This window comes from Podarcis cretensis, assembly GCF_951804945.1.
Source record: "Podarcis cretensis genome assembly, chromosome: 12".
Classification (NCBI taxonomy): domain Eukaryota; kingdom Metazoa; phylum Chordata; class Lepidosauria; order Squamata; family Lacertidae; genus Podarcis; species Podarcis cretensis.
Window position 1 is genome coordinate 42,406,144 of NC_137181.1, and position 22,098 is coordinate 42,428,241.

Here is a 22,098-nt window from a genome sequence, read left to right on the forward strand (position 1 = left end):
GAGCAGGCATTCCTGAAATATGTATATAAAGTGTGGGGGCCCCCTCTTTTTCTGGGCCTTAGAACTCTTCCTCGGCTAGACCCCTCACTAGCTCAGCTTGGCCTCCTAAACGTTTTTGTCTGGCTGGAATGTATGCTTGAACTCTGATAATTCTTCTTGCTTGTACGGATGGGAAGATAGAGAGGGATGTGAGGAGAAGGTAAAGCTAAAGGTAAAGGACCCCTGACAGTTAAGTCCAGTCACGAACAACTCTGGGGTTGCAGCGTTCATCTCGCTTTACTGGCCGAGGGAGCCGGTGTTTGTCCGCAGTTTTTCAGGGTCATGTGGCCAGCATGGCTAAACCGCTTCTGGCAAACCAGAGCAGTGCACGGAAACACCGTTTACCTTCCTACCAGAGCGGTACCTATTTATCTACTTGCACTGGTGTGTTTTCGAACTGCTAGGTTGGCAGGAGATGGGACCGAACAACGGGAGCTCACCCCGTCGTGGGGATTCGAACCGCCGACCTACTGATCGGCAAGTCCTAGGCTCAGTGTTTTAGACCACAGTGCCACCTGCGTCCCTGAGGAGAAACTAGCCCGCTGCAAAAAGTACATTTGACATTTGTTGTTTGACCCATTTTGCCTCTGGCCCCACCTGCCCCTGGTGTGTGGCCCGTGGAAAGTTGCCAAGAAGGGGAAGGGTTGCCTTTGGCTGGAAAATGCCCACCCATAGTATAAAAACTATTCTGCAAGCTGGGCATCTCCTTATGCTCTTCTTTTAAAGCTGTGACCCTAAATTCTTGACAATAGGGCATTCAGTCATGAGCACATTTATGCCTGTGTGCCGTGTGTGTTCCTGCTATGTTCCCTTTAATGTGTGAGAACTATTTTTGAACATGTTTGTGCATAAACCTCCACAGCGTGTTCACTCAGTATTCCTTTTGTATAACAAAAAGTTTTTGACAGTGTATTGAAGCATCTGTAAAGAAGGGGGCTAATAACTAAAAGGCCCCGCTAAACTTTATCTTCTTCCTCATAATTCAGATGGTGATATCTCACTTTAAAAAACTGAGATAAGAACAAGCATGATGGCCAGTCCCAATTGTTTTGCTTCTCCCTTCACCTGAGCCGGCATACAAATCAGGAAGTTTTTCATTAACTTTGGTTTCCTGTTTCATCCAAATTGAGAAATTATGGTTATGAACTTTGGAACAAACCACTATATATAATAAACCAACTTCAAACCATGGCTTAATATCCTGCTTTCTTCCGTAGTTTCCCTGTACAGACAACATAGGCAACTATAGTTTAATAGAAGACTTCTGGTTCAATCACTTGTTTGCATGAAGGAAAGATCAAACTGGCTGTGAGGCTTATTAACTTTTGCCTTATTTAGCTGAAATATAATTGTCTGAACACTACCAGTCACACTCGAGTTCCCTAGGACTACTGTAGAGATTTTTAAAAAATGACTTTTTGTAATATTTCTTCATAAAACTGGATAGTCGGAACTATTAAAACTGGATAGTCGGAACTACTATTATTCTAGTAGGCATTCCCCGGGGAGGGGGAAGCGAAATAGCATAATAGAATCTTAATGCAGGAATCTCAGCTATAGCATCCATGACCATCCAACCTCTGCTTAAAAACTTCCACCACCTCTTGTGGGAGTCTGTTCCACTGCTGAACAGCTCTTATCGTCAGAAAGTTTTTCCTGAATGTTTAGTCAGAATCTACTTTCTTGTGACTTGAAGCCCTTGGAAAGCCAGTGTGGTGTAGTGGTTAAGAGTGGTAGACTCGTAATCTGGGGAACCAGGTTCGCGTCTCCGCTCCTCCACATGCAGCTGCTGGGTGACCTTGGGCCAGTCACATTTCTTTGAAGTCTCTCAGCCCCACTCACCTCACAGAGTGTTTGTTGTGGGGGAGGAAGGGAAAGGAGAATGTTAGCCGTTTTGAGACTCCTTCGGGTAGTGATAAAGCGGGATATCAAATCTAAACTCTCTCTTCTCTCTCTCTTGGTTCGAATCCTGCCCTACAGAGCAGGAGAAAACAAGTGTGTTCCCTCTTCCATGTGACAGCCCTTAAGATATTGTGAGACTGCAGTCAAGTGCAGAGCTACTGGAGTTTGAGGATGAAAATTATTGGGTGTTGGAGAAGTGTTCTGTAAGTTCAGGGAAGGGGTACTAGGATTTGTATGAGAACCAAGCTGGTAAGAAGTAGCGTGGGCGAAGATGGATTGATGAACGGAACAGAAGTGCAGGGCAAGGCTGTTTTATCGAAAGGTTATCACTGCCACGTTAGCGAGTGGATGGATATGGATTTCGCTTATATTGTTAACCACCCACACAGTACAGTTCAATATCCCTCTCTGTTCCTGTTAGCATTTGCTGGGGTCACCGCTGAACACACTTTTGAGCAGTTCCTCCTCTGTGCGAGCTGGAAACATATTTCTTTTCAGGGTTATTCAAGCATGCATCCTTTTATTCTTTCCCGTGAACATATTTATTGTGACTACTGAAAAGTTATCGTTCTCTAAAATGTGCTAAGCCTTCCCCGCTGCCTCTCTCAGGGACATACAGGTATAGAAACTGTTGCTTCAAAAAGACGTTGCTTGGAAATATGGTTGCTGTTGCTTTTTTCTCTCCCTGGAAACCTTGTACTGTTCTCGTTCTTTCCCAACATTTTGTCCCCCCCCCCTTTCTTTTTTGAAGATTCGACATTGCAACTTTTGTCCTTGGCAAGGCCGAAAAAACAAAACAAATGGTGGAGGGCCTTGAAATGTTTACCCTCGTTGCTTTTAAAACGTTTTTTAAAAAAAATCAAATATAAACAACAAATTATAAACTGCATTGTTTTTGTACACCTGTGGAGATTTTTGTTTTAAAAATGAGTTCCTTCCTACACAAACGATGGTGTGCCCATTTTCCACACCAGTGCTTTAATCATTTTTTGAGTATTGTAAGATGGCATGGGCAAGAAAATGCAAATAGGCTGTAGAAATGGAAAACGACAACAGCCCTGTGATCTTAAATAGCAAATTTGTGCTATTAGTAGTAATTAGTATTACAACCAATTGATTCTATATTCTTATTAATTAAGTTGAACAACACTTTATATTCATTTACAAATTATGTTCATGTAATACAGGGTGTATTGTTGTTATTATTGAGGTCAGGTCACCTGAATTTAGCGCAGTTAAAATATCACTAGCTCTTTGTATTAGTTTTATATCCAGGTGCTTTAGTACTGCCTGATTCTTTGATTCAGTAAATCACTGTGAATAAACAATCATTTGTTAATGTGAGAACATAAAAAAATTGCATTGTGTACTTCTCATCATAATGAGCCCCCAGTTCTGTTTATTATTGTAGAATTCTGTTTTGTTTCTATTCTTGTTAAAGGCGAATGGCTCTGTCCAGAATTTCCATGTTGTAGAATATCCCTATGGAGATGGTGTATAGCATGTGTCTCATTTTTTATATATATATACAGCTAATAAGATCTTAAATGTGCATTCTGGCTTCTTGGAGACATATTGTAAAAATAAACTATCCAAATGACTGCTTTGCCGAGTGCTTGTGTAGAAGTGTGGAAACAAAGTAATAAATTCCCTTTCCACACCTGAAAATTAATATTGACAGATAGCATTACAAAGGTAAATGGCAAATATCAAAACAAACAAACAATTGCATAGCAGGATTGGTATTTCTTTCCTTTTCCTGTTCAGTATACCATTTCCTTGCAAATTACACTAAAGCTGAACATTTGCAAAATCACCTTGGTACAGGATTTGTCCTTTCAACCTATTCCCATAGCTGCACCTTCCAGCCCCAATTGCTGTCTTGCTTCTTAGTTCTTGCTGTCTTTTTATACTTTCTTTGGTATATTTGGTTCATAAAATCACAGCCAGAAGTGCAAGCGTTATTATAATAAAACAAGTCATGCCTACCTTACATTTTGTGTCATCACCTAGGATATTGTGTGCTCAGTATTATCACTTGTACCATAAGAAGGAAATTAGAGCATGTATTTTCCACATGGAGAAATCAAATGTAATCTAAATGCAAACCACGAGTTTTATTGCATGGCAGCCTTTGATAGCAGCACTGCTATTACTAATTCCACTATGACAAGAGTACATTGTAGTCCAGAAGTTTCCAACACTGTTTTTTGGTTTTGTTTTTTTATTGCTTGGTTTTGGTGGTTTTTGTGTGTGTGGTTTTTTTTGCCTTTTAGCTTTGCAAAATCAACAGAATTTGGTCCTAATAAGTCAAAGAGTATTTGGCAATCATTTGCTCAAAAAGCATCAGCATTGTAGCCCAATGCTGTGAAAAGTAGGCAAGAAGACTAAATTATTTGGTACCATAGTAGCTGACCAAAAGGCATGAGAGCTTTTATGTCAATTAAGGTCTGGTGTCCTGCCAACATGAGATGATATTCTTAAATAGATTACTTACTTCATTTCCAAGTTTTCCTCCATACTGTGGCTCAATTAAACTAAATATATCAGTGTGGCGTAATGACCAATTAATGTATTGTCATGTGTTTGTGAGATACACACAGAGAAAGACAGAGAAAGAGCTTTTATGGATGTCTTCTTTTATGCAAAAACAGAAGATAATTGTTGTAATTTACTGCTGAATAATTAACATAAGAGGTCTCTGGTATTGCTTCCCCTGTCCTGTTTTAGAAGAGGTAGCTAATCAATGTTAGTGTATTTCATAAGGTTGTACAATTTTTGGTGAGCATTATCTCAAAATACAAAACACCTGTAGACTCTACCTCTTGACAAATTCATTAGTCCGACGCAATTCATTGGTATAGTTTTTTTTTCTGCAGATGTTTGATTTTATTTACTTATTCATAAAAGTCTTTATAGGCTTCCTTTTTCGGGCATGGCTGGCTCACCAAAGTGTCTTGCACATTATAAAAACACAGTGCAGATTAAAATGACCAAGTTAGCAGTATTTAACAATAATTGTTAAATAGATAAGACAATATAAATCTCAGCAGTTAAAAAAAAAATCACCAAAGAAGGAAATAAATCATGTCACAAATGAGGCTGGTTTGGGTGGGAGTATTGCTCACAGGCAGTAGCCTCTGATCCTGGGACAACAGGACGCAGAAAGAATGGATCTCCAAGAATTTCGGACCATCATTCTTTTCTCTTTGCTTCTTTCCCATCCTCCCTCTGTGACTGGCAGTTTCTTTCTTTCTTTCTTTCTTTCTTTCTTTCTTTCTTTCTTTCTTTCTTTTTTAAATAATCTTTATTACTTTTCAAACTTACGGCAGACAAGAAAAAAGAACAAAAGAAGAAACAATACAATAAACAATACAAAACACAACCTTAACACTAAATTAAACAAAACAAAACAACAATTTAAAAAACATATAGCATACCATTTCATTAGTCTATCTTTCATTCCCTTATTTCATCGACTTCCTCTCACCTCCCTTTTTGTATTCCACTTCTGTTACTTGTTTCAGCAAATCCTTTCCATCTTTCTCTATTTTTATCATTATGAATGTCTTAACATATTTTTAACCTTATTTTCCATTAATACTAAAATACTTATTTATACTTAACTCCTTATAGCATTTCTGCTAAAGCCATAAAGGTTCATTCCAACAATTTTCAAACACTCATTAATTTTACAATATTTCTATGTACAAACTTTAGACTTTCCCAATCTTCTACCACCATCTCTGCTCCTTGGTCTCGGATTCTGCCAATCATTTCCGTCCATTCCATATAGTTCATCAACCTGGAGATCTTCTGTGACTGGCAGTTTCATTCCACCTCTCTTTTTAGCTTTGTAGATTCCACTGACTCCACTGCAGCTATTTCATGCACAAAAGGGAACAAAAATGCTCCAAATAATTAGGGCCTTCCTTCAATTCAGATCCAGCATCAGCACCTATTGTCTTGTGGAAGATTCTGGAGCCTCAGGGCTCAAGAAAGGTCCATAGCTTACTACTGCTCTGGCAATTTCTGGTTGCCATCTTGGTTTTCCTTCCCTTTTTTTATGACAATTTATTAATTTTTCAAAAAATAACATAAAAATAAACAATAAAACAACAATATATAAAGAAAAATAAAAAGAGAAAAAAGATTTTAAAAAACAAAAGAAAAGAAAAAACCATCATAATCAAAGATTTTAAACCATAATTTTTGCTTGACTTCCCTCCCCTCCCCCTCTTGGTTTCATTGTTTAATTTTTTGTTCACACACGTCCTTATAACCTTAATAATCAATTTTTTTAGACCCTGTTCATCTTAATACAAGTGAGTTTTTAAAAAGTTATACTGACATAAAAGTCTATACACAAAGCTTAAAAAATAGGCATTAAACCTTTACCCCTTTTTAATTATTCAAAGTCCTCTTTCTGTCTTGGGTACTACGTTAACTAGTTTATCCTGTATATTTCAATAGTTTAGTTTGCCAGCCATCTTGGTTTTCCTTCCAGTGGTCTAGAGGTTTAGTTGTTCCAAAGCCCTATTCATACTTACTGGCATACCCTCCTTCATTGTTAGGCCCAGTTTTGCCAGAAAAACTGCTTTGGTCACCTTGTATGATGACCTCTGTCAGACCCAAAAGCCCTGAAGCTGGCCTCATTTAAACATATATATAACATTATTACCTGGGCTGCCAAGTGAAGTGTCATGTCAGGTGATTGTCACCACTATCATCCTTCTAAGTGCTTCTGAACTCTGCCCCTGTGGTACACTACATCACTGGGTGGGAGCCAGAGGCACTGGGATAATGAATATGGCGACTGAAGCTGCTAGGCCTAGTGGGTTTTTTCACCATTCAAGTGAAGGGTCATGCCACCAGCTTTGCTTGCAAAAGGTTCCAGGCTCAATCGCTAATATCTCAGGTAGGGCTGGGAGAGACTTGGTGTTTAAAACCCTACATAATAAGAACATAAGATTACCCATCAGATAAGATCAATGGCCCAATTAGTCTAGCATCCTGCTCTCACAGTAGCCACCCAGAGGCTTGTGGGAAACTCTTAGGCAGGACCCAAGCACAAGAGGACTCTCCCCCTCCTGTGGTTTCTAGCAACTGGTGTTCAGAAACATTGCAATAAACCTTGGAGAGTTGCTGCTCATCAATGTGGATAATGTTGAGACAAGTGGGTCAGTGGTTGGATTCAGTATAAGACAGCTTCCTGTGTTCCCGCTCCCCATGCCCTTTAACCCCTTGGGGCCCAGTACAGTGTGCCCCTGAGTACAGTGGTACCTCGGGTTAAGTACTTAATTCGTTCCGGAGGTCCGTACTTAACCTGAAACTGTTCTTAACCTGAAGCACCACTTTAGCTAATGGGGCCTCCTGCTGCTGCTGCGCTGCAGCTGCACGATTTCTGTTCTCACCCTGAAGCAAAGTTCTTAACCTGAAGCACTATTTCTGGGTTAGCGGAGTGTGTAACCTGAAGCGTATGTAACCTGAAGCGTATGTAACCCGAGGTACCACTGTAGTTGTAATGCAGTTGGCTTCTTCTCATGCAGAGTACACATGTTCCACGGGGCCTCTTTTAAAAGACTCACCCTGTATATTTACAGTGGTACCTCCGGTTAGGAACTTAATTCGTTCTGGAGGTCCGTTCTTAAGCTGAAACTGTTCTTAACATGAGGCGCGCTTTCGCTAATGGGGCTTCCCACTGCTGCTGCGCTGCCAGCACGCGACTTCCACTCGCATCCCGGGGCAAAGTTCTCAACAAGGGGCATCTACTTGCGGGTTAGTGGAGCTCGTTACCCGAAGCATTCGCAAGGAGGACGGTACGTAACCCGAGGTTCCACTTTATGTAGGGTTGGCTTTTATGAAATTGAAAGCACTGTTATAAATATCTCAAATCTTAATCATAAATTAGATCAGTTGCCAAGGCTATCTAAATAATAGGCCATTGAAAATATCACACTGTTTGCTTACTCTTGCATTTTACAAATTGAAGCATATGGAGCCATTTTCATGCAAACAAATGTGTGTTGCATCTTGATTGCCATAGAGATAATGAATTGACTCCCCCACCCCATGATGATCTAAGAATCAATGCAATTATATTTAACCAAATTATTGGTTTATTTGTACATGTTTATACTGCTTAATATAATAAATATATATCTAAGGAGTTAGCAAAAAAGCGTTAATATTTATCGTACAAAAAAATCCTTAAAAATGAGATAAAGCCACAACAGAACTGTGTTTCAGAAATAAAACTGAGCAGTGTGCAAAACAAAACGAAAGATTAAGGGAAGCCTGGATAAACATACAGTGGTTTTGTTTTGTTTTTTTAAATAGAAATTGAAAGGTCATTACTGTCTCCGTGAATTATCTGAGAGAGGGCATTCCAGAGGGTGGGTGCTTTTCGTTGAGAAGGCATACTTCCACATGATCACCAAGTGACAATTAATCCACACTGGTCATGTAAAATTTTAATAAGTGAATGGTCAGCAGAGTCTCCTCAGAAGACCTTGAAGATGGGCTGGGTCCATACCACAAGGGAGGCAGACTCCTAGGTTATCCTGGTCCCCACATGGTTTACAGCTTCAAATGCCAATAAAACCTTCAACTTGGCTCTTTAGTAATAGGCAGTCAGGAATGGGGAAATATGTGTAAAGCATGGGTAGCCCCACATACAGTGAATTACAGTAGTCTACTTTCTCCAACGGAAAAGTTAGAGGAACCAGCTAAACACCCAAGCAAAAGCAATTTCTGTGACTGTGATTGTACATTTTCCATTATTTTGGGGAAAGAATTCAAGCCAGACCAGTAATTGGTTGCTATTTACATAAGTGTTGATGTGGAAACATACAAATCTTTCCCACACTACCTCCTTTCATGCATTTATGTCTTGGCTCCCTGAAGTACGGGTTTCTGTCATATTCAATATTTGTTTTTGGTTCTATTTTTTTCTTAGCTATTGTTTTAAAAATGTATAGTGGGCTTCTGAAGAAAGCCAGAACTTCAAATTATATATGTATATAAAACAAATTCCCATGTACTTTTATTAGAATCAAAGATTTGGAAGGGACCTTGAGTGTAATCTAGTCCAACCTCTGCAATGCAGGACTATGCAGCTGTCCCTTATGGCAATCAAATCTGTAACCTTGGTGGTATCAGCAGCACGTTCTAGCCAACTGAGCGGTCTTAATTTCTTCAATACTTGCTGGTCCAACATGTTGGAGTTGCTCAGGCTGAAATCTAATATACTCATAAACTAGGCTGACAGCTTTCAAAGAATGTATTTCTAATAATAGGAAAGGCTAACGTGGTGCATTCCAGATGTTTTGCACTGCAACTCCATGAGCCCCATTTGGCTTTGTCAGGAACACTGGGAATTGTACTCCAAAACAACTAGAGGGCACCATGCTTGCTACCTGTGTGTGTGTGTGTGAGAGAGAGAGAGAGAGAGAGAGAGAGAGAGAGTTTTACAAGTTTAAATGAGTCCTCACCCCTTTCTAGAATTGGTTGAATTTCCTCACTTCCATTTTGTGAGTTCTGTTGATTTGTTGGAGGTTTCAACGCTTCCTGTCTTCCGATGGTTCATAGAAAATTCCCCTGTTCACGGCATTAGTGTGTTCACAGTTCGATTTGCAGGTTTTTCCACATGTTGTTTATCTTTCCCCTTTCAGATAAGCCACATGCACAAACCATTGTGCACAGTAAAGTATCCGACATTTTGTTGTTCTCGATCACATCATCGTTCTTTTAATAGCAGCTTCTGTTTCTTCCCTAGTACTCATCTAGTTCCCCGTTGTCACCATTGCCATATTTTAGCAAACATTAAAACGTGGCACATTTTTTCCACTTTGGGGCATGCAATTGCACTTCTTTTACAGGTTCTCTTTCAATTGATTAACTTGCAGGTATTCCTTTAGGTAGTTGCCTTTTCATGGACCCTTTCCTCGGTGATGCCAGGTGACGACAGCAGCCCTCCACGTAGTGCCAGGATGCTGGGCATAGCTTGCCATTCTCATTTCCTATAATGCTGATGTAGCATTTTCTTCAACTGTTTCGGCAAATAAAATGGCAGCTGGACTTAGCTTACCAGAGGCACTTGGAGCATGAGGCCATGTCTAGAGTGGTGAAGCCTTAGCAGATTCCCAGATCTGCCAGGTGCTGTTGATCCCAGCCATTATCTAGATCAGTGTTTCCCAACCTTGGGCCTCCAGCTGTTTTTGAACTGGGAGTTGTAGTCCAAAAACAGCTGGAGGCTCAAGGTTGGGAAACACTGATCTAGATGACATTTAGGCCTGCTTAATACATCATGTTGTAGAAACTTGTGCTTAGTGCATTTTTGTCTTTATAGCCAAACTGATAGGATTTTGAAATGGTTGCAGATGATTCAGAACTACTACATTTTTCTAGTGTATTATTTGCATGTTGCAATTGTTTTATTGGCTCCCTGTTAGGCAAATTATTGATTGTTAAATGGCTGTTTTACTTGACATAATTTTCCCTCCTTGCAGTTAATGGTTGTTCTCTCCTAACATTACTTCCTTATTGCTCCTTCAACGAGAAACAAGAGAGGTGTGTGTATGGAGAGAGAGAACAGGTTTTATAATAAATTCTCATACTCACTACTAACCCACTGATATCTTCAGCTCACCCTGCAGAATTATTACATTGATGGAAATGCCCAAGAGCAAATAAATGAAGGTACTGGAACTGGAACTGGAAATTGAAAAATGTATAGGTTTGCACAGTTAATTTTTAATAAATATGATAAATACATTAGAATATATTAAGGATGAAAACAACTGTCTACTCAAGTTTTTGTTACAAAATATTTTTCTATAAATAAAAACTGGAAATATTAAAATAACTGCTGGGGGAGGTGAGATGACGGCTAATGCTAAAAAGTAACCTAGGAGATGGACAAGAAGGTAGGGTAGAAAAAATGAAAACAAGAGGAAAATGGGAACATTTGGACCCTTCACTATTGGCTAAACTCTGCCCCTTGACCTTAAATTCAGGGTTCAGATCTTAGCAGATAGTCAATAACATATTTTGAATTTGGTTTCTCAGCCTTTTATTACATAGATAAGGTAATTTCTGCCTTTGAGGGGAGCTATGAACTGAGCCGAGCCACTGTGTCTAATGGGAAATATTATTTTGGTACTCTAACCACACAGTTAACTGGATTTTAGAGTTTACACATACATGGAATTCATCTGTAAATTCCACTTACGATCCACACATTTTGTGATGGTCTTTGATCCATGTTGCACAGGAGTAATGAGTAGTTGGACAATGATGCAATGCATTGGTGTGGCACAGGACAAGAAACCTGCTATGGGGCAACCTGCTTGCATGCCTGAGCAACCTTCAGAGATCTGCTTGGCATTTAGATCTATTGTGCTCCTGTGGACTCCATTAGCAGCCTGAGTATGTGGCTGGGGCTAAACCACACCCTTAGAATCCTTTATGAGCCTTCTCCCTAAGTAGGCTATGGAGCCTGCCAAATATTTTCCTTCCAAACTTAGTATAGCTGCAACCAATTCAGCCAACTAGATGTAGTCTGGCTGTAAGAGGTAGACTCCATCGGCTTGAATGCTGGTGACAGATTGCCATCACCTCCAGGAAGCATTATACAACTGTATTCACTTTCTGCCTGGCTACATCCACCTTGGCTGGGTCAATTGCCCATACCCATTCTCTCCATTCCAGGAGACTAGACCACCAGACACTCATCTCTAGAAAGGGTTTCAATAGGCGATCTAGGCTTGACAGCACTGTGCTTTGAGGTTTAGACCTTTTTTCTCTCCCAGATTGTCCTTGCCTCGTTTTTGTGTGAGTGGCACCCCCCAGCAGATAGCAGAAAAGAATGGGACCCATGCTCATTAGGGATTAAACCAAAACTTTGAGAGATACCTACAAAGAACCCTGGAGAACCGCCTAAACGTATAATATAAAGGCATAGGTAGATGGTCCATGTAGGCCTCTAGGTCTTTTAAGGGACAAGACTGCCACACTGGCTCCACCCTGGGGCATACCTCTTCCTTGCATGTCTGCCTTTGAGCACTTGATGCACAAGGATATTCCTGCCTAGATGGCTACATCTCACCCATCAATTCTGTCTGTTTTAATAGATCAAGTTTTCTGCTCAATTTTACAGATCCCACTCTCACCCCCAAGATGTAATGTGTGAGCTCTGTCAATCCTGATCCTCCTCTATAGCCTACTATTGGATATACATAACTATTGGCAGTTATATGTGCTCTTACTGGACAGCCAACCTTTCCTAGCAAACCAAAGCCAATTTGCACAACCGATCGGACACATTAAGTACATGGGATTAGCGGATATGTGCAAAGACCTGCATATGGTTTTATTTACTATGCACTTGGCTCACAACTTGGCCCTGATTTTGTGTACCAGTGCGGAGAAGAGGAAAGTGTTTTTCAGAACATTGCTTTCCTAGCATAGCTTATGCTTAGGAATGATGGGAATTATAGTTCAACAACTTCTGGGGGACTTCACGTTCTCCACTCCTGGAGCAATGTAATTCAGAAAACAGGATTGACTTGTCTGTGTGTATTACAGTTTACTTAACTGCAGCCATACAGTAAAATCACAGTCTTGTATGTTAGAAGGAGATAGCCTGGTCTCTGCTGAGGTAATTATAGTGCATTCCCTCGCAGGGTGTTTTTTGGAAGTGACTGCACAGGAAATCCACCACTTATCCGTTACGTAAACACAATCTAGCTCTGCTGTATCTGACTTCTTGGGGCTCTGCAAACAGTAAAATTGTTAACCCATCGCTTGACCTGTACATTTATCTTTTCTTTCCAGACTATGCTGGGCCATGGATGACTAATCCAAGAAATATGGAATGCAAACAGAAAGAGCTAGGGGCAGTGTAAGATGCACAGACATTTCTTAGTAGACAGTGATTGCATAGTGGAGTTTCCCTTGCAAAGCAAAGGACGAAATACTTCCCATAAAAGTCTTTTATGAAGTTCTTAATGTGGGAAAGTTTATTGTTTCCTTTAAGTAGGATGCAAAATGTCCAGGATGGCTTTGTTTTGTTTTAATCCAATTAAATGTGGTGAAGTCTCCAGTCTGGTGCATCCTGCAAACATGGCTAGGGCTTGAAGTACTCACATGACTTTCTTGCAGGCTTTGCGTACTATAGGAAAGCAATTCATCTCTCTCCTTCTGTGGCAATGCAGTAAAGGGGCAGGGCTGGCACCAGCTGTTGACATGGTGAGGTGCCTGCTGGAATGAGGAAGGAGAGTTAGGTGAACTGTAGTAAGCCTTGCAAAGAAATCCACAACAGTTACCAGCATGCACAATTATATGCTAGCCTTGTAGGAAGGTGGTCCAACATTCCTTGGATGAAAATGGGGACATTCTCACTCCCCCCAACTGACCTCCCCAGCCCCGTTTTTTGTTTCCCCTTCCCCCCTCCACAGAGCTTTTCCTATTAGAAGATGGGCGAGTGCCACCAACACTTCACCAACGAGACACAGCACACACATCCTCCATTGTCCTGAGAAAACCCCTTAATCCTGTTGCTATGCTATGCTGCGCTGCGCTATGCTATGCTATGGTAGATTTACAAAAAGAAAAACACACCAATAAATAAATTTTAGAAAGGGGCAAGATTAGATACGAACACACACACAAAGCTTTATCTTAAACAGAAAGACAGGCAGTCAGACAGACAGACCCCTTGTATTCTGCTGCCCCTTTCTTCCCACCCAAAGCAGCCCTGTTCTCTGCCTGCCCTTCAGAGCTGGTGTATTATTACATGGAGCTGGGCCATGGCGGTGGCAGCCTCTCCTCCTCCTTGCCCTCTCTCCAGCAGCTGCAATGAGCTGCCCAAGGGAGGAGGCCAGCAGCAGTGGCCGTGGAAAGGCAATGGGATGCTCCCTTTGCAGCCACAGCCATCATTGCTGCTAGCCAGGACAAGCACTGGCTCCTCCTCCTCCTTGAGCTGGCAAGGGAAATAGGGACCTCCCAGGATAAAATCAGAAACCAGGACGGCTTTTGTAATTCCTGGACTGATTCTGGAAAATGGAGATGCTTGGAGGGTATGCCACCACCAACTGGCAGGAGCAGTGCTTGGCACAACCATGACACACTTCTCGGTCAGTTGCAAAGGTCCATACCGTCCCCGCACCCCTGAATACCTGCCATATATGCCCCGTTTTGAAAGAAGGCTGTGGGGGGGGGGGAGTGAGTAAGCATCTACTGAAGCTCCTTCTGCTTGTCTGCTGCCTAAGGAAAGAGGCAGGTTAGAGGAAAAGCTGCCATCATGTGGCCTGAGGGAGACCTATTAGGGACTCTTTCCCTGGAGACTCCCCAACCCACAAGCCAGCATTGTGATGGGGAGATGTGCAAGTTCTCAACTTTCTCATCTCTCCTTTCATTGCTCACAAAATGGGGGGGGAAGGGATGCACAAGCTGCTTGTGCATCTGTTTGGTGTGTGTGCGCGCTTCCTGCAAAGTTACTTACCGAAAGACTGTTGAATGGAAAAGCATTTTGTCTTTAATACACACTTATTACAATTTAGAAGCAACGCATATACAAAAGCAAATTTGAACTAGAGAGCTTCAAGAGCCAACCCCCTTGCCTTCAGTTTTGCTTGCACGCTTCACTCTTCTGCCGCCTGTGCAATGAGAAAAAGCTTACTTTGGGGGGTAGGATGGGGTATACAGGGCTGCTCTTTAGAACGAATTCCTCTCCTTTTCCCTCAAGAATTTGTAATGTGACAAAGATGTAGCAAGACAGGCAGCTTCTTTTTCTGCGGGGTATAAAGGGGATTAAGCTTCAAATTTCTGCTGGGCTTCATGGCGGTTGTGGTTCAGTCTGGCAGGAAAAGATGCTCACAACATCAGTATGCTGGTGGTGCCTTCTTCAGTTTACAGTCATAGGGGAAGTAAAAGATGCCTGGTGGTCCTCTCCCATCTTTGAAGAAGGTTCTGTCTGCTCCTCCACCTGGCCTCTGAGGAAACTGAGTCCTTTTCATGCTTCTTGAGGGTTTATGAAAAGTGAAACAGAACACTTGATTGGTTGGGGGGCAAGCAGAGGGTTGCTCCTACCTCCCCAGTACTTCTATAAGCACATAAATACTTTGATTTTTAATTTTTAGATCTATTTCTGATTCTTGTCTATTGGCGTCTGAAAGATTGCTGAAATATAGATTCAGTAAAGGTAAAGGACACCTGGACGGTTACATCCAGTCAAAGGTGACTATGGGGTTGCGGTGCTCATCTTCCTTTCAGGCCTTGGGAACCGGCGTTTGTCCACAGTCTAGGTCATGTGGCCAGCATGACTAAACCGCTTCTGGCGCAACGAGACACCATGACGGAAACCAGAGCGTATGAAAATGCTGTTTATCTTTCCGCCATAGCGATGCCTATTTACTTGCACTGGTGTGCTTTCGAACTGCTAGGTCGGCAGGAGCTGGGGCAAAGCAACGGGAGCTCACTCCGTCACGGGGATTCGAACCGCCAACCTTCTGATCTGCAAGTCCAAGGGGCTCAGTGGTTTAGACCACAGCACCACCTGCATCCCATTTCAGCAAGTAGTTTTGCTTGAGCTAGGGAACTTCTCCTATCCTATCTTACCCTGTCTTCATGTGCCCCACCTCCCCAAAATCTCCTTTGGGGGAGTTGGGGGAACTCCAGAGCAGTTTTTGGTGTTGGGGAAGAGGCAGAGGGAAAGTTCTATTGCATAAGTGGAAGCCCTTGCATAAATGGGACAACTTCATTGGATAAAACCATCAGACTCATTGTGCTGTTTGTGGAATGGTGTATGTAGACCATTATTGATTACATTACGTCTTAGTTTTATCATGTACAGTGGTACCGTGATACTCGAATGGCTTGGCTCCCAAACAAATCGGCTCCCGAATGCCACAAACCCAGAAGTGAGTGTTCCGGTTTGCAGACCTTTTTCAGAAGCTGAATGTCCGTGACTTCCGATTGAATGCAGGAAGCTCCTGCAGGCAATTGGTGGCCGCACCTTGGTTTTCGAATGGTTTTGGGAGTCCAACGGACTCCTGGAATAGATTAAGTTCGAGAACCACTTTATGAGATTTAGCACATCTTTACATCTCGGTCTTCTGTCTTTTCAAATTATTTTAAAATACAAATTAAATCTATGTATAAAAACCATTTTGATTAGCAGTCATTTAAATCCTTGATCAGCATCTGTGTGTGCCTTCATTGCATTTTTGCAGCTTAAGTATAGCCTCATGTTTTGTGTCTGGATGTCACATGGTTAAGTATGTATTTTTCTGGCACAGCATATCTTAGGGCTAAGGAGCAAACTCAGATAAATTAGTGTCATTTTGCCTGTCATTTTTCATGTTAGGTTTGCTGATTTTTTAGTATGCCGTTTTCTGTGATGCAATCAATTTGAAGCATAAGCACTTTGGAAAGATTTTAATCTTAGGCAAGCAAATTTAAAAAAAAAACCCACCCACCTTAGCAAGTGTCAATAATTTTGACAAAAAATAAATTTCTTAGTACTTGCAAAGATGCTTCATGGTTCACAAATGCCAAACTGCTGTAACCATGTCAGAGTGCCAGAATCAGAACTGCTGGCCCAACCATTAGGTAGAGTGGGGCAGCTTCCTAGTGCAGCTGGGTTTGGTTGTCATGAATGGGAAGCAAAGGGTTGTTGATTATTGTTGTTATTGTTATTGCTACTATTATATTGTGAAGCAGTTATTAGAGTTTCTGTCCTGCCTTGAGATTGGGACAGAATTTGCTCTCGCACCTTACGCAGCAGAATGTATTGGATCAGTCCTGATTATATAAACATGCTTAAAATATTTAGCATATGCTCCTCTGCTTTGGTAATTTATCCATTTGGAGTCTATGTGAACTGCAGACTTGCCTTCTGTAAAATACTTCATGGTGTTGCCTCCCTTTTAATTCATATAATCCAGGCACATCCAACAGGTAGATCGTGATTTACCGATAGATCACTGGAAATCTGTGGTAGATCACCGGTAGATCACCGGCTCCCCTCAAAGAAGCCCAACAACTTTGGCTCCTCTAAAAAAAAGCTCAACACTTTTGCCCTGCACACCCCCAAAAGGGGGTAGATGACTGCCAGTTTTTAACTTTTCGAGTAGATCGCAGTCTCTTGAGAGTTGGCCACCCCTGTTGCATTAGGGTGGGGAAGGGAGGTTTTTAGCATATTTAAAGCCAGCTATTGCTCTGATTTGTAATAGGGCTTATTAAAAATGATTTTGACATCTTAAAAAAATGAAACCATCAGTTTTCTTATTTTAAAAAATGTTAAGTCCTTGTATAAGTACTAACTTTCAGGCTAGTTAGTACATATTTGATCCTTGTAGCCTTAGTTCAAATGCACATTCTCTCCTTTTAGCCTGAGATTTTGTTTTGGTTATTTATAGCAGCTTTTATTTGAGAATGAGAAAAATACCCACTTCTTATTTTTTCTTCAAGAAGCACATATCTCTTTCCAGATGCCTGCATCTCTTTGAGACAAAAGGGTATGTTAAGTTCCATCTATAAACAGAATCTGCTAATTAAGAGTTATTACTTAGGAGATTGGTACAGACCTTTCAGAATTAGATGTGTGTTCCTCTCAGATATCCATTAGCCGCTAATAAGATAATGCAGATGGACCATTCAGTTTCCTGTTTCCTTCTATTGTACCTTTTGAGCCATATATGGACCAATGGGATGGGCTGAACAATAACTGGATGTCCTTCTGCTCCCTTAACAGCCCTCAAAGAATGTTTGTTATTAGATTGCTCTTTCTGTTTAGTTTCATTGAGCTATGCTAATAAAGGAAACATAACACTCTGAAGGACAATATCCAACCCCCGTTCCTTTTTTTACCCTTTCCCGCCATAATTAGCTTATCCAGTTACTTCATTTTGAACAATAAAAACAGTATGCAATCTCACAGAATCAAATATGATTTGTGGAGAAACTGACAACATAATTTCTTCATCACATGGAACATTAAATACAACGTAAATATTGTTTGGTTTATTGTTTATCCACAAAAGGCACATCTGTTTCAATAAAGTTGATTGTGAACTATCATAACCATGGTTGTTGGGGATAAATTGTGGCCACTGGAGAAAAAGTGATAAGCTCTACACCCAGAATGAGGGAAGCTTTTTTTACCTTCAGGATCTGTCTTGTGGACCAAATTTGACAGGAGAGCAGGGGCACCCATTTGTCAAAATCCCTTGCACTCTATTCTCTGAAGCTTAAAAGGGAAGCAGGAGGAGACTTGCAAAATCTTTCCCAAGTCTTCTGGCACTTCCCTTTTAAGTCTTCAAGTCTGGGGACTTAAAGGTGGAGGGGGGACGGACTGTCAAGGCATTGTGAGTCTTCCCCCATTCCCTTTGAGTCTTCAATCTTGAAGACTTAAAAGTGATGTGGGAGGAGACTTGCAAAGCCTTTTCTGAGTCTCCCTACGCTTCTCTTTTAAATCTTAAAAGGGACTTAAAGGAGGAGGGGGAAGACTTGCCCCCACTCTCCTATTTGAGCAAGCAGCACTGGAGGTGCCTTAAAGCATTTCCAAAAGCCTCTTTGAAGTGATTCTCTTGCATGTGAGCTGCTTCAAATAGCACTTTTGCACAGGGATGGAGATGATGAATGGATTAAATCCTGCTGCCTTGGCTGTGTGGTCTTATTCGCTACTGGGAACAGGATCACACAGCCAATCCAAGATTAATCACTGCCCTCTTGTCCATCAGCTGAGATCACCAGCGCCATCAGCTGATGGGCCAGTTTGGGGGAAATGGCCCTCTGGTGGCCCAGGTTGGTCCATGGGTCAGAGGTTCTCTATCCCTGCTCTACATTACTGTATCTTTCTTTCATGGTATCTGAAGAAGTGTGCATGCACACGAAAGCTCATACCAGTAACAAACTTAGTTGGTCTCTAAGGTGGAAGGAATTTTTAAATATTGTCTTTCTAGTTAGGGCTTCAAATTACTCGTGTGAGAACAGTCCTGCAAGGGGTGGTTCATCGCCATTCTCCTATTTATAGCCTTTGGGTGCAAAGATCTGAAATGTAGAGACTATTTTTGAGTACCAGGTAGCAAGGTCAATGGTCCACAGGATACCAACTAGGAATGCAATGTCTTCTGCACTAACTGACTTGCACCAGTTGACATAGCACCAACCTTCTGCAGAAGCCCTGGCTGTATTCAAGCCTCATTTTCCTCACAGACTCCATGCCCTCTTTTCCTTTTACTGTCTGTACTTAACTTTCCTTTGAATCAGCCTCTTGCAGTAAGGTTAAGAACTTAATGCGTTCTGGAGGTGCGTTCTTAACCTGAAACTGTTCTTAACCTGAAGCACCACTTTAGCTAATGGGGCCTCCTGCTGCTGCCACGCCGCTGGAGCCCGATTTCTGTTCTTATTCTGAAGCAAAGTTCTTAACCTGAAGCACTATTTCTGGGTTAGCGGAGTGTGTAACCTGAAGCGTATGTAACCCGAGGTACCACTGTAGAAACATTTACCAGGTGAAATAGCGTATTGTATGCCCTTTGTCTATGTTTCCCTGGTTTTATGGAAATACTGAAGAAGAGTACTAATATTTTGCTGCTTTCTTGTTGGCAAAAAATATATACGAGTCACTAGTGTCGCCCCCCCCCCCATTTTGCTTTTGGGTTTTTATTTCGTTGTTGTTTCTCCGTTACTACACTTTTTTATAAATTATGCATAAAATCTCCTGGAAAATAACATTACATTCAGAACCATCTTTGGTGCAGTGGTGTGGAAAAGAACAGCTCATTTGCTGCTGCTCAAGGAGTTTATTAATTTAATTTATAGTCATTTGCTGCCATCTATGCTGCTCGTCTTTATTTTCAGAGATATCTGTGTAGGCATGGTATCATGTAAATTTAGCCCACATCCACCTACAATTCCCCAGAATTGGAATCTGTAACTCCCCAGGATCATAGCAATACTGGTGGAAGGGAACATTAGGCTGTTCCCCTTGCTCCAGAGAAGTGGGCTGTATACTTAACTTTATGGCAGACACTTAGCCATGCCTGTCATTTTAAACCTCCAGAGAAATAGATCTCACAGCTTCCGTGAGTAATTTATGTTCTTGAGCAATTGTTCTTACGCCGCTATTACAATCCTTGTAAAAAGCCCCATTTAATTCAATATAATGTTCTTTGGCGGAAGTGTGCTTACAACTGTAGGAAGTTTATTCAGTTACGCAATCCACTTTTTATGTCCCCAAAGAGTAATCATCGCCTCTTGACCTAAATGAGATGTCACTTGCGACGTTGTCCTTTGACAGTGCTGAGGTAAGTCTAGTCCGAAACAACCCTTGAGAAGAACAAATAGAGCATCATGCCAAACTGGACCAAAAGGCAGCAGATGTTAATAAGTAACCCAGGATCTATTAGTCTAGCAAGGTTGTAAAAGTGCTGACTTGGTGCTTGGATCTGGTTATAATAGGTTGGATGAGGGCCAGTAAGCTTAAACCAATTTCACTAAAGTGAAGGTCCAATAGGTAGGATGGATGTCTGGTTGAGGGAGATGGTGTGGAGGAGTATAGAGAGAGGAACTGTTCAGTCTTTCCTATAACTTGGGGCCAGTCAGGTCTGTGTCCCAAGGTTTCTGCATCATTATGGCATTCTGGATACTTTACTGTTCCAGCCCAAACACAATGATTCATGTCTTCAGAGATGCAAGTCGTCTTAAAACTGATCGGGTTTACCCTTTTTTTTTAATACCTTGCAGATCAGGCTGAAGAATCGACTTGTTGGGTGGAGCAAGCCTCTTTTGAAATTTGAACCACTCAGACTCTGGAGATACTGGTGTCACCAGGTGAGAGGGGAAGACATTTGCTACTTAATTACTTCTTAAAAATATATAATTGGTTTTTCAATGATATGCATACTGTACAAAGTCACAAAATTGAAACTTAATATAACAAGACATACAGAAACGAACAACCCTCTCCTTTATGCCAGAACCCTGGTAAGTAATCTTATGTATAGTCACAGTTGCCTCTTTCATTCTCACTTCCTTACTTATCACAGAATGAAATGATGTGTTAATTCTGAATTGAAGAGGTAGGCCTCTTCATTCTGCACCTAGAAAACAGAGCTACAAGTCAGTCTGCGAATGTTGCACTCCAGCATTTGTGATTAGTGTGGAAAGAGTTATAGAGAAGAGCTTGTACATTTGGTAGAAACTGGTTGCACCCAAAGTCAGCACCAGGTTTGAGGTGACCCTAAGAATGGTGACCCCTGGGACCACCCAGTCCCCTATTCCAGTAAGCTTGGGTAAAGGTAAAGGTACCCCTGACCATTAGGTCCAGTCGTGACCGACTCTGGGGTTGTGGCGCTCATCTTGCTCTATGGGCTGAGGGAGCCGGCGTTTGTCCGCAGTAAGCTTACCAGGTGCAATAAGCAGGAGTCCTTTCTTTTATATTTTTACTTGGGTGGTAGCTGACTGCCACCTTCTTTCCCCCAGAATGAATCTGGGTTCTGACATAGCAGAATCCAGAGGCATTCTGGGGTGATGAAAATGGTGGGTAGCTGCAGCCACTGCCCTAGTAAAAAGTTAAAAAGAAAGAAAAGGGAATGTTGGTGTCTGATGTCATTCTCATTGGCCTTCCTGGGACCTGTCACCTCCTCATCCATGCTAGATCCTGAATCTAAGCCTTCTTGCACTTTCCATTTTCAAGACTGTAAGGGGAGGGGGTCCGGAAACATTCTCCTTAGTGTGGTTTTCTTCCACTTTAAGACTTGATTGTGTATCCAGTACTGACAAAGGGTAAGTACAAAAGTCTACTCATAGTCTGATTTCCATTTCCCTCATTCTACATAGCGCAGAAGTTGGAAGCATTCGCATGCTGACTGCTGAACATAAGCAACTGCTGGGGCAGACTGCTGTTAATCATGCCATGTTAGCGCTTGCTTTCAAGAGGGGTCCTCCAATTAGTTGTAAATGGGGTTGAGAAGCCTTTTTTTGAATTATATCTTAACACAGGTAAGAATTTGAGATCTCTTTTGATCTCTTATTTGTGCTTTGACAGCACAAGTTTAAAACATGCTACCTTGGTGCTTTGTACTGAATGTGGAGAAAAGGAAAAAGAGACAATATTTTTAAAATTCAGATGTGCAGGAGGTGCTGCCTGCA

At 41.5% G+C, this 22,098-nt stretch overlaps 1 protein-coding gene across 7 annotated transcripts in view; it reads left to right on the top strand.

Moving 5' to 3' along the window:
* RARB (retinoic acid receptor beta) overlaps positions 1-22,098 on the top strand; it is a 357,399-nt gene that overhangs the window by 116,158 nt on the left and 219,143 nt on the right. For 5 of the 7 annotated variants that reach the window (XM_079947362.1, XM_079947368.1, XM_079947364.1 and 2 more), the window contains one exon: positions 20,692-20,778. The gene's annotated coding sequence lies outside the window, so the exon portion shown is untranslated. Of the gene's footprint in view, positions 1-6,758; positions 6,776-20,691; positions 20,779-22,098 lie in introns of those variants that run through there. The other 2 variants (XM_079947367.1, XM_079947366.1) reach the window with 2 other exon arrangements.